Raw genomic sequence first — 12,362 nt, 5'->3', positions numbered from 1 at the left:
TTGCATGGATACCACTCACCAACGTGGTTTCATGTCTGCTCCACAGCATCTCCAGCAACTGGTATTTGCATCCCCACTCCAGACCTGGAGCATCACCTCTCCACACTGCAGCAGCCCCATGGGGGTCAGCAGGGATAAGTTTAGCCCAGCAGCTTCAGCCGGTGGAGCAGGAAATGCACGTTAAAAAGAGCAGTATTTTAAAGACATAAACTGCTCAGAAGTGCTGCTCTGAGGCAGCAGCTTGAAGAAAAACAATGTCTGGTGGAAAAGCATTTTTAGCGGTGCTTGTTTATTCACCTATTTCTTAGGTGGTTGTCAGCCTGGCACGGGTTAGCAAGGCCTATCAGAGCTCTGAAAAATTACTTTTAAGTCTCATACTGTGACAAAACAATAGCTGGCTAAGCCTGCAATGACTTTTAAACCACACTTAGGAGATATTAATGAAGATGTTCCCTAACTTCTAAATTACTGACATTGATTACATCTGTGTGATGAGGATGGGTAGGATTTCAATCTGACAATTAACCCAATTGCTGAAATAACTGATTGGAGATGAAAACACTTCCGAGGCAGTTACCTTTTGGTTCTTTAGAAGTGTTGACTTTGAAATACATCAACAAGTTACTGCACTCTTAAAAGAGAACATCCCAAATTCCTCCTTCATGCTTTAGTGTAGGGGGTTCCTCAGTGATTTCTTTCTATATGTATTACAAGTGTTTCACAAATAAAAGTATGGATCAAATATCTATGTCTGAGAAATGGTTAATTTTGTGAATCTTCACTGAAATCTTTACCACTGAAAATCTGAGGGGCTTCAGACAGGATCTGACTGGGGAGAGGAGCAGGAGAATCTCCAATTACTTTATTTCCTTAGGAGCTAAGGAAAACGAGACAAGTGTGAAAAGAAATAATAATCATAACCATGGGCATGCAAAATTTCTTCAGTCTGCTATAAAATGATTATTTCATTTGAATCCTTATAAAGTCATAGAACAAATTACCAGGAGGACAGGGTCATTGTCCCATTGTAGCTGGATACTGCTGCCAGCACAGTTAATAACTCCCTCTGGATCCAAATGCAGATACTGGAAAAGAGACTTACCTTTGCAAGTGTACAAATGGGGGGAAATAACAAAGAATGCTTACCCAAGTCTCTAAAATAGAAGCCCAGATTTATCAAGCCCTTCTTCTAAGAATGCGATTGCCAGAGAGCCATAATGCCTTGAGATTAATTATTCCGGGTAAAAATTATGGAAGATGACACTAAGCAGTATTGAATCTCTGCTCATTTGATGTCCTAGCCTTATTTGTTGCTCCTGCCTCAATTCCTTTGCCTTTTCCTTTGCTCTACTTTCACCTGGAGTTCAACCACAAAATAAGAGCCTAAAACTACTTTATTTCTAGCTTCCTGTTTCATTTGAGTTCCCTATAATAAAGAATTTTAAAATAACATGCTCCAAACCCTATGATCACTTCCTTTGCTCCCTTTCCTGGTCTGACATGGGTGGTACAAACCTTTAAAATGTTCTTGTTTGGGAAGCATGGCCAAGAGTGATGGGATCCCACAGGCAGCCCCAAAGCTCACAGGGTCTCAGCCCCACTTCCCATGGGACAGGGGCTATGCCACCCTGCCAGTGGAGCTCCCTCCTCGTATCCTGGCTTGGAAAGAGCATCCCTCAGGAGGCTGAACAGAGCTATTGGCCAGGAGGCAAGAGAGCCCCAAATGGCCTCTTCAGACAGCTACTGGATGGAGCAATTCATCACAACCACACAGCCCCGTTCAAAACTGGCCGTGCTTTTCCACAGTTATGATCATACAAACCACCCGTTTTTTAGGGCAGCAGGGGATGTATCCTGGGGAGGGAGGTGTTCAAGATAAGAGCAAAGATTTATGCTGCTTCTTGGCTTAAAACTTTGCATATGTAATCAGTAGCCAGGGGGTAATTTATTGACAAGGTTTGTGGCGGATCGGACAAGGTGTTTGTGAGATGTGGGACTTTGAAAAATGAGGTGCAGTTCAGCCCTTGAAATATTCCTCTAACAATTTATTGTAAAGCCGTATCTCAAAACCTACTTGGCCTAGAAACTTCAAGTTTGTTTTATTCAAGAGTCCTTGGCTCAATTCAGTGCACAGGAATACTTCAGATAAGGTCAAAGTCTTATTTACTGTGTGCTTTGGCCCCCCATCCCCCAATTTTATTTATTATTTGCTTCCTTAAGCCATCAAACGTTCCTTCAGCCTGGGAAAAGCCTGTAGGAGGACAGGTTTTGGCAGGGGTTTGTTACTGCATGGAGAACATGGGCACAAACACACCAACTAGCTCGCCTTTAGAAGATTAATACTTGCTCCCCACGTAGTCAGTCACTGGGCTCTGCACACACTGGCGCGCGAGTCGCTCCTGCTGGAGCAGCACAGACACCAGCACAAACTGATTCTGTGAACTGAACTGTTCCGAGCCTGCACGCACCAGCCCAAGCAGCAGCCTGCCTGCACACCTGCAGCAGAGGGGCTCTCCAGGAACAGGACAGTAGATTTCCAGGCAAATCTCACACCGTTATAATCACAGAATAGTTAGGGTTGGAAAGGACCTTAAGATCAGCCAGTTCCAACCCCTTGCCGTGAGCAGGGACACCTCATACTAGGCCATGTCACCCAAGGCTCTGCCCAACCTGGCCTTGAACGGGCATTCACCACTTCAAGCAACCTGTGCCAGTGCCTCACAGCCCTCACATTAAAGAACTTTTTCCTTATATCTAACCTGAACTTCCCCTCTTTAAGTTTAAACCAGGGGAAGTTCAGGTTAGATGTAAGGAAAAGAAGAAACCCCTTGGGTTATCAAGTTTTCTATATGCTTCATGGCTCAAAAGCTCCAGTTTGAAAGCATGCCACATCTACACAGCAATACATCTGCTGTAGCCAGCGTTTAAAGACCTTTGCTAAGTCAAGTACTCTGGTTACGTTCAGGATGTGTCTAGGTAGGAAAATTTATCAGCATAAACAGAGAACATCAGTTTAGCTTTCTGACTACAGAGTGGGGCAGGTTTCACGCAGGGCAGGAAAGGGAACCAGAGCAGTTTCTAGACTTTCATTTCATTGAAGCTATTTTTAGAAGAACAAAAACACAAAGCCTGCAACTGCTGAAAGCACAACTTCACCCTGGGTTTATGGATGCTAATTTTGCTTGATACAGTCTTCTGACAAAAGAGAGGACTCAAAAGTTCTACAAGTATTTTCCTTGTGGTATGACATCTCCACTTAGTTTCTAACATTTAGACAGACACCTTATCTCTGCTCACCTTTGATATCAGCACTGGCTTCTGGCAGATAAAAAGCACTCAGGCTCCTGGAGTCGGGACAGCAAAAAGAATGAACAACAATCAGCAGTTCCTTGGTGTACCAGAAAAACACCACTCAGCTTTCCCAGCCCATGTTTCAGCCCAAACCCAAGGCTTCAGGCTCCTCACCCCACTACCAGCCCAGGGAACAAAAACTGAGAACAAAACCTCTTCTTTAATCCTTCTTACTACCCCTACCTTACCACTCTCATAAGTAGTCCTCTGCCTGCCTCACCTGCTCCTTATCTGTGTTTGCCCTGGACCAGCATTGGCTATAAATTGCCACCTGTGGCAAGTGGATTCAATTTCTTTTGACCTTACTACTTCAAGAATCAGGTAGGCTTCCCACCTGTCAGCTACCTTGACAAGCAAAGTGATGCTGCAAACAGGAAAAAGCCAGCCAGGAGGGAAAGAGAGCAGAAGGGGTGAGGGATGACAAGCCTTTTCCTATCTTGCCCCAGGTGAACGTTGCAAATTGGCAGCAGCGGTAAAGGAGTCACCCAGGGTTACCATGCCATGATTTGAGTATTAACAAGCATCCTTGCATTGTTTTTATCCAGAATGTATAATTAACCCCTTGGAGCCAACAAGTCTGGCAGTGTCATCGTTAGGGCTGATGTAAAAGGCAGCGTGGCATGTTGCACTGGGAATTCCTAACAGCCCACCATCAAAGGTTTAATCATAAGCAATTTTTGCCTTCACAGTTTATTATATACTGGAGCTTGCTGGAACCTCTCCTGTTATCATGCACTAACATGCAACAAGCTTGTGTAATCTCCAGTTGAGTGCATTGTCTCATAAGTGCCCTTTTTCCATAGAAATAAAGCACTAACAAGATATTTTTTAACAGTCTAGACTGTAAATTGAATAGGAGGAGGCAGAGGCTGAGAATGAAATATATCAATGTAGCTCCTTTAATATAGGACAGCACATATACATAACTTTAACTCTCATAGCTGTCTTGGAGCACCCATAGGGAAACCCAAGCAGGGGGTTTTAACTCTTGGGGGCTCTAAAATACTTCTGTTAAATATGTATTACTTTTTGCAGATGCTATTTCTTAATACCCAAAATACGCGTTGTGCCACTGGGCAAACAGGTTCGGTAACAACAGAGAGCCATTTATTAAGATACAGACTCCGCAGCAGCAGGCTGTCCAAAGAAACTGCTGGGACTCTGTTTTATACTTATCGTGTCAGCTCCAAGAAGCTCTGAGCCCTTCAGTGCTGACTGCTGCACATCTGCCCTGAGTGCATCCCCCAAGGCTGCTTCACAGACTGCAGCATTTGGTGCTTTTGGCAGGACTTTACTTTTGTTAGGTGGTTCACTGATGACTCTTTGTGCCTCCACTGTGTGTTGAATGGGCACATGCAGATTTCAGCTGGAATGTACTCATATAAAGCAGGAAAAGTAGCTTCTTTCCTGGTTTCAGCACTGGTTCTGCACAGGCCCATCCCCACACACAAGACCGATGAGTTGAGCCTGGCTCAAGTCATGAGATTGGCCCAAACTTCTTCCTATTTGAAGGAATAACAGATTCCAGCCACCTGGAGTCATCACCCTCTGGATCTTTGTTGCACTGGTGCTAGTGAGGTACATTTAAAAGATGAGGCAACCCCCAACACCACCAAAAAAACCCCGAAAACAACAGGGTCCTCACATAATCAGTGAAGTCCAGAAGCTGGGATTTAAATAGTGCAGAAGATCTCACAAAGCTCACAGTCTGGTTAGCAGTGAACCGGGGGAAACTGGAATGTCTTTAGCTCCAAATCCCAACGTTAACCACCCGAAGTCCTTTACTGATTTAAATCAGTCTGCTGAGACCCCTGCATCAGGAGATCCCTGCCTGGCCCACCGTCTGACCCACAGAAAGCAGGCAGGCAACAGGGAGGGAAATGTGGTGCTGTGTTACAGATGAGGAACAAGGCAATTAAGTGACTTGCACAATATACAGGGGAAATGGGGACTGAATTTAGACCTCATAAGCTGTCATCGAAGATTATTGGCACAAAGCTGGCACTCGGTGCCAGAGGAAAAGTCACCCAGAAGTCACGGTGTTAGAAATGACAGGACAGCTCCCAGATAACATATGTAAATAGATGTTCATTGCAAAATGTAGCAGGATGTTTTTCACATTATCGCCTTTCAAAGGTAAGGTCTCGGTACTGACAGGGATGTTTTCAAGTAGAGAGGATTTACTGACGCTTGTTCTGCAGCAAGCACTGTTTATCTTTGCTGTAGTGATGTGACTGGAGGAATGGGACCATGTTATCTTCATTCAGGTCTTGGAGTGACACAGAAGCTCCTCCAGCAATGACTGCAAAAGATAGCAGGATCGCATGGCATAACATCTGCTGTGGGAAATGTCTTCTCAGGGGATGACTCAGCTCTTCTGCTTTCCAATCTGCACAGGAAAAAGGGATAAATTTCAGGTTAGACTTTTTAAGATTGATACGTGGAGAAATCACCAATATACCATGAAATAATTCCTATCACATGCTTATTGTGGGCAGGTTAAGGGTTAGGAATGTTCCTCTCCGGTTTCCCATAGTATGGCTTGACAAATGCCCATCAGGAAAGGCCTGTGTATAAAATTACTCATGTCCCAGAAGAGCAGGACATCTCTGGGCTTCCTCCAATCTCACTGCTCAGCAGAGGAATATGAAGACAAGTCTATCACAAACATTAGAAAAGGCCATGCTGAAAAAGGCAGCGGCTGGCAGGAGACTGCCCTGGGGAGCTGGGTACAAGCTCTGATGATGGCTTGTTTGGCATGCATGTTTTCTTCCTGAAGTCTGTTCTCATTTAAAAACAGAAGAAAAAAATCAGGAGCTAAACATGAGCATGGCAAAGGTGAAGATGTGCAAAGTACCTCTCCAGCCTCTGTCCTACCCCATCTGCAGGGCTGACAGTGACTGCCCAGTGTGGGGAGCACTGATGGGATTACCCCTTAAACAAACCCTTGGGAGAGCTGCTGTGCCCTGCAGCCAGAGTAAAGGTGTCTTGAAATTATGGAAAACTGTCAATAGTGCTGAGTGCTTGTGGTAAAATAAAAGCTGCTAAGAATCCAGCCGCACAGGCTTATTACTGAGTTCCCACTCAACATCCATCTCACACGTCCCTCCCATAGGGCTGTGCACCATATCTTTAAATCTTGTATAACCACCTCCTTTCTTCCTGCAATATTGTGCTGCGGATGTCTGTGCCGTGCTGCCAGGGCATTTCCCTGGTGGGTGGGAATGAATTATGTATTCATCACTCTACAATGCAAACTCTTACGGCAGAGGAAGCAGAGGTCACGGAGGCATCGCTTGCCACTGCTAACCCTCAACTAGGCTTTCACATTGGAAGGTGGGGTTTGAGCAAATAACCTCAGTTCCCACCCCAATGCACCCTCCCAGCTGGATTTACATCAAAAGCAAAAGCAAGAGGCTTGATGTAATCAGGCAACAGCTGTAAAAGGAGAAGCAGCAGTGGGCTGGTGGTGAGTGCTGGAATGCCATTCATCTCAGCTGGGGTTGTAAGTGAAGCCAGCTGCTGCTAGGGGTGGTCTGGAGGGTTTTGTGGGGACCAGCCCGCCTCTCCAGCATTTATCCACCACAAGCTGGATTCCAGCCTCAGGTCTCATCTTTCTCTCCACAGCCAGGCATGTTGTCCTTCATACCCTCTGAGGATGGCCAGACAACGGGGGAAAGCTGCTGAGAGGTGGTGAGGAGCTCCACAGCATGGCCATGCCCACTCCCCCTATACCCTCATCTACCACAGAGCACCACTGTCCTACTCATTGCAGGGGTGCCCTCCCCACCCCATGGTGGCTCTTCCCCGCGGTGGTGGGTAACATCAGGGTCAAGAAAACCTAGGTTCAGTACCAGAAGGAGCTCCTCAAAGATGAGTGAGTTTTCACCACAGCATTACTGGTACGAATAAAGGCAGTTTAAGAATATGGCAATTGCTTCAGGCAACAACCAGTTATTTTTCAGTGTGGTATTGTTCGCTTGTTTTTCCTGTGATGTTAGGAATGGTCTGAACCTCTGGACCAGCATCTCCCTCACACTTTGTACTTCAATAATCTTTCTAAACCTACCAATTTAGCCTATTCCAGCAAGAGAAGCAAAGAAGAAACCTCCGCTCATCCCTGTCCTAGATGTAGTTAATTGCCTCTGAGAAGAAAGAACTCCATTGAGAGAGAAAAAGACAGAGTCTATAAGCTAAAAGCCCATATTCTGATTTTTGCAGACTTCTCACACATCCTTTTTCCTCTCCTTTGAACAGCTACTGTCACATCAAAATTCATAACATCAAAGTTCATAACAAAGGTATCCACCCAGGAGCTAATAATTCATATATTTCACAACCAGGAAGTAATTTGGGCTTTAACCTCTCCATTCTGGAATCCACGTTAACAAACCACTCTTTCTGGATCATTCCTTGTATATCCAGGCCCTCTACCACGAGAAAAGCAACGGTTAGTCAAGGGGGAACTAAGAGGAAATAAGCGATTAAACTCAAAACATTCAAAAAAGCCATATTCAGTTTAGGATAAGCAGAACTGTCGTAATCTCAATTGCTCTGGTTTCTGTTGCCAGCTCTACGCATGCACACAAACATTCCATGGCACTCGAGAGGAGGGCTTGTGACAGAGCAAAAGTGGTTCTGGGTGTGTTTCACTATCTCCTCTTAAGCCTGTTCTGTTGGTATCTATGAAGAAATCACTGCATGTTATTAAGATATCTCTTAATTAACAGCAGCTACATTACACTTCCATTTTTTTCATGGGCAAACCAGATTTCTTTAGGCCTGCATAATGTCAATAAGTGCTCTATGGGATGAACCTCAGCCTCACATATGTTCAGCTTAGAAAGGAGTGTAGCTTAAATCTGAAGTGTCCATCATGCAAAAAGAGACCTGATACAGAGACTGTACTTTTCCATCATGTTCTGGCTGCTCCCTAAACGTGAGTGCAATGCACAGACCTTCAGCTGAGCAGAGACCTCCTAGGAAAGGGTATGGAAGCTATTAAAGTTTAAAATGCAATCATGTGCATGAAAGAGAGGTCATTCCTTCACACCGCTTTGAGTTCAAGCAGAAGAAGAAAAAGGGAAACTGATTAGAATAGGTCAATGGAAAAGGAGTAGGAAACAGGAGAGGAGGGGAGAGATCCCAAAATAACTTAGACTGCAGTGTCCACATGACGCACAGCACAGGGAGCCAGGCAACCTGGTCATGACACAGTGACCACCAGCATATCACTTAGCCTCTCCTGGCCTCAGCTAAGAGCCTGAAGTGAAGGCAGGGCAGGGTAACACATCAGCTTTGCACAGTGGTAAGTTTTTCTTCATGACTGTTAGCATTTCAAGGTGAAAAATGCAGGATGAGAAACAGCTCATGTGCAAATAACCATCCCCTGGTCAGGGGCTGACCTCTATCCTTCCACTGTGCTGAGTGGCAGGGATGCACAGGGATGGAGGACAGAGTAGGAAATGCCTCTCCCACCCTTCCCACAGCTTGTCCCTGCTGCACACTCACCCTGCACATGCCTGTCCCATGCAGGGCCCAGCAGGAGGAAAGGCTAAAACATGAGAGGGATAGAGGTGACACTTGGGAGATGGGGCTATTTTAATTCTACAGTGCATTCCTCTGAATTATGTGTGTCCCTCACCAAAGGTGATGACAGACAAGGGATTAGAAGGACAAAATCAAACCTCCATGTGTGCAGCTCACATGGAGCAGGGCAGAAGGCAACCTCCTGCATTAATACAAGCAGAACAAGTAAAGACAGAGGTGAGGGATGGCCTCAGAGATAGGCATGTTATTTTTCAACAGCAAAGCTCCAGAGAAATGGGGGGAAACGGTGAACTGTGACTCTCCAGCAACCTAAAGATCTACACCTATCTTTCATAAAATCATACATTCTTAACTCGGGTCCCTGTCAAGCTGCAATGTTGATTGAGACTTGTAGAAGCAATGTTTGATAAAATATGAACAGTAGCAAACAAACAGCTTTTTCAGCATCTGCCATTGCTTGTGGAAGAAGTATATGCAAAGCCCCAGGAGCCTTGAGGTGTCAACCAGCAAAAGATGCTAGTGTGAGTTTCCCCATCAATCAGAGTGACCAGCACCTCTAACCACAGCTCAGAGGAGCAGAAAACAAATGCTTCCAGCAAGCTGCTCTGTATTTACTCTGCTGACTAACAGCTTTGGGGGGGGAAGAAATAATTTGCAAGCAATTTATGAGTGGAAGAGAAAAAAAGGTAACACTTGAATATTATTCATTGCAAATTACTCCTGCTCTTTTTCATGCAAGTAGTCTGTTCATTCATCAAAATTTTTGCTCCATCCAGGGCTGGGAAACAAGCTGTTACTCATTTTTACTTCCTTGTATTGCACTCAAGGTACAATATATAAGGAAAGCCATAGTTGGCTGGTATAAGGCAAGGGACAAAATTACAGAGAAACAAAACTGCAGGCAGCAGAGCCATAGGCTGCAGGCAGTTCTCATGGGGAAAGGGATACCACCGATAGGGGTAAATTCACCAAGGAAGGGCTGTTGTCATCGCAACGGGGAAAAGTGAGGCTTCACATTGCACCTTCAAACAATCCCACTTCTGGGATGTGGTCAGTGGAAAGCAGGGAGCCATTGCCTGCAGCCCTCCAGCACTCTATACCAGCACAGGGGGTCTCAGCACCCCAGGGAACCTCCTTGCACCCAGCACAAAGCTCGATGCCTCCCCACTGCAGACCCTGAGCACTCAGTGCTCTCTGTGTGGAGGCAAGACAGTGACGTGGTGGAATGAGCTGAGTTTTCCACTGGGTGGTCCGGAGCACCTTGGTCCCGCTGTGTGAGGTGGCGTGCGCACCAGGCAGACACATGCACCTGCACACAGACTGAGTCACTGCATGTGGCAGGTACCAGACGGGTCTTTGCATGCATAATTATTCGCTCTGCGTTTGTGATAATTGCCTGGGCGAACCTGGCAGCAGGCGGGTGTTATCCTGGGCTTGTTAGGCTGCTGGTACTAGAGGAAAACAAAGACAAAGTAGTCAGACTTGCTTACGCATTCCTGTTCTGCTGTTTTTCCATTTCATTGATTAAAATGTGAGAGTGAATCTAGCCTTAATGAATGTCAAGGACTCCCTTGCTGGAAGTAAAACTAGTTCAGGCGGTGCTCTGCAAACTTTCCACGCTGGCCGTGCCAAGGCAGAATGTCCTGACTTGCCAAGCTCCCTGCCCCAGCCAGTGCTGCCAGCGGGGCAGGGCACACCATGACCAGGATGCGGGCTCCCCACTGCTGCAGCATCCCAGCCCGGATCATCCCTGACCACAGGGGTGAAGTCAGGTAGTCCAAAGGGAAAACTAAAGCTAACCTCAGCTCGCACTGGAGGCTAATGGTTGGACTTCCCGATCTTAAAGGTCTTTTCCAACCCAATTGATTCCACTATTCACATTGCTGAAACTGCAGCTGCGCTGGGCAGGGCACGTCTCTAGAATGAAGGATCACCGCCTCCCCAAGATCGTGTTTTATGGTGAACTTGCCACTGGTAGCCGCAAGAGAGGTGCCCCAAAGAAGAGATACAAGGACTCCCTGAAACAATACCTTAGCCTTGGCCATATTGACTACCATCAGTGGTCCACCTTGGCCTCCAATCGGGAGACTTGGAGGCACACCATACATAATGCCGCTGACTCCTTTGAGAGTTCACGAAGAACTAGTCTCGAGGAGAAAAGACAACGCAGGAAGAATCGTGTCCCACCTGTTCCACCCAAGGAGACCTTCTGCTGTGCTTTTTGTAGCCGGATTTGCCTATCCCACATTGGCCTTCTTAGTCATCAGCGCGCTTGTAGTAAGCGTGGGTAAATGCCCTTCCCAAATCTTCGTTCGCGACGTCAAGCCATGATGATGATGATGATTCTACTATTCTATGCAGAAATGCTGTGACCACCAGTCTGCTCCCAGAGCTCTTAACCCAGCTCAACCCCAGAGCTCCTGCTCTGCTCTTGCAGGGTGAAATGTTTACCTATAGCCCTGCCTTTCTGCAGCAGCTGCAAAGTAGGCTGAAATACAGGAAACATGACATCATTTGCCTTCTCCCAGCACAAGACAGATTAGACCCTTTGTAAGGGGAAGCAGTGGTGAGAAACACACACCCCCAGCAGTAAATTCCACTGTTACAGAGACACATTTATTGGGAGATAACAAAAGAAAGCTGCTTCTGCAGTGACTTTTTGGATAGAAAAAAGAAGACATCTATTTTATTCTTTTGAAGTAGATGCTGTTAGGAAATGGCTAGCTTTTTACAGCTGGCTGTGTTTTCAGCTATAGCTTTCCCCAAACCTGCTCCTGAAGCTATATGCTATATGAGTCACTCCATCAAATAAAGAGCAATAATAAGTTATTGTGAGCACCAGGCTTTTAGATTCCTCAGCCTTCTCATCTGAAGAATAAAAATTACCCCCCTCCTGACTTCTTAACTTTGTTGGCCAAACTTTAAAGCTGTGGCTGAAAACCAAGCAAAAAAGTACCGACCGCGCTACTGTAGTGCAACTGGTTTCATGTAGTTCAAAGTCAACGTTCCTGGGTTCATTTCCCAGCTCAACCATGGCCTTTTCTTCTCGTTTCTTTTATTAAAGCTTCAGCGAGTCAGTTGATGAATTTCTCCGCTATAAAACAAGCCTGTCCTGAAGGACACCAGAAGGTGCAGGGATTCACCTGAGTAAATTGCTTTAAATTGTTCTTTGTTTGTATATAAAGCCAAATAAATTAATAATGAAATTAGTTGCTTCTTCCTGAAGAGATTAAATTTAAGATAAATGTAATCCTCCTGCTCCCATGGCCCTCTCAGCCAGCAATTTTTTTAGGATAGACAGGGAAGCTGGTGTGACTGGGGCCTTTAAAAGGCCACATTGGCCACACCAAGGTGCTTTTGGTCAGCCTGGGTTAGTTGTGTTCAGTTCAGCACAAAAGATATAACAGCTTTCCTCAATCAGGCTGGTTTCTGCATTTTCCTGTTTCTCATACCAAAATCTC

General features: G+C 45.7%; 1 long non-coding RNA gene across 1 annotated transcript; it reads right to left on the bottom strand.

Annotated features, from left to right (window-relative positions):
* Positions 1-5,424: 5,424 nt before the first annotated feature.
* LOC133213261 (uncharacterized) lies at positions 5,425-7,734 on the bottom strand. The gene is made up of 2 exons (XR_009725746.1): positions 6,503-7,734; positions 5,425-5,740 (listed from the first exon to the last, which is right to left on the bottom strand). It is a non-coding gene; the product is annotated as an uncharacterized LOC133213261 (long non-coding RNA).
* Positions 7,735-12,362: the final 4,628 nt, after the last annotated feature.

This window comes from Neopsephotus bourkii, unplaced genomic scaffold (assembly GCF_033783945.1).
Source record: "Neopsephotus bourkii isolate Nb327-2 ecotype Australia unplaced genomic scaffold, CSIRO-AGI_Nbou_v1 NB_795, whole genome shotgun sequence".
NCBI lineage: Eukaryota > Metazoa > Chordata > Aves > Psittaciformes > Psittacidae > Neopsephotus > Neopsephotus bourkii.
This window is presented reverse-complemented; position numbering and strand designations above follow the sequence as displayed.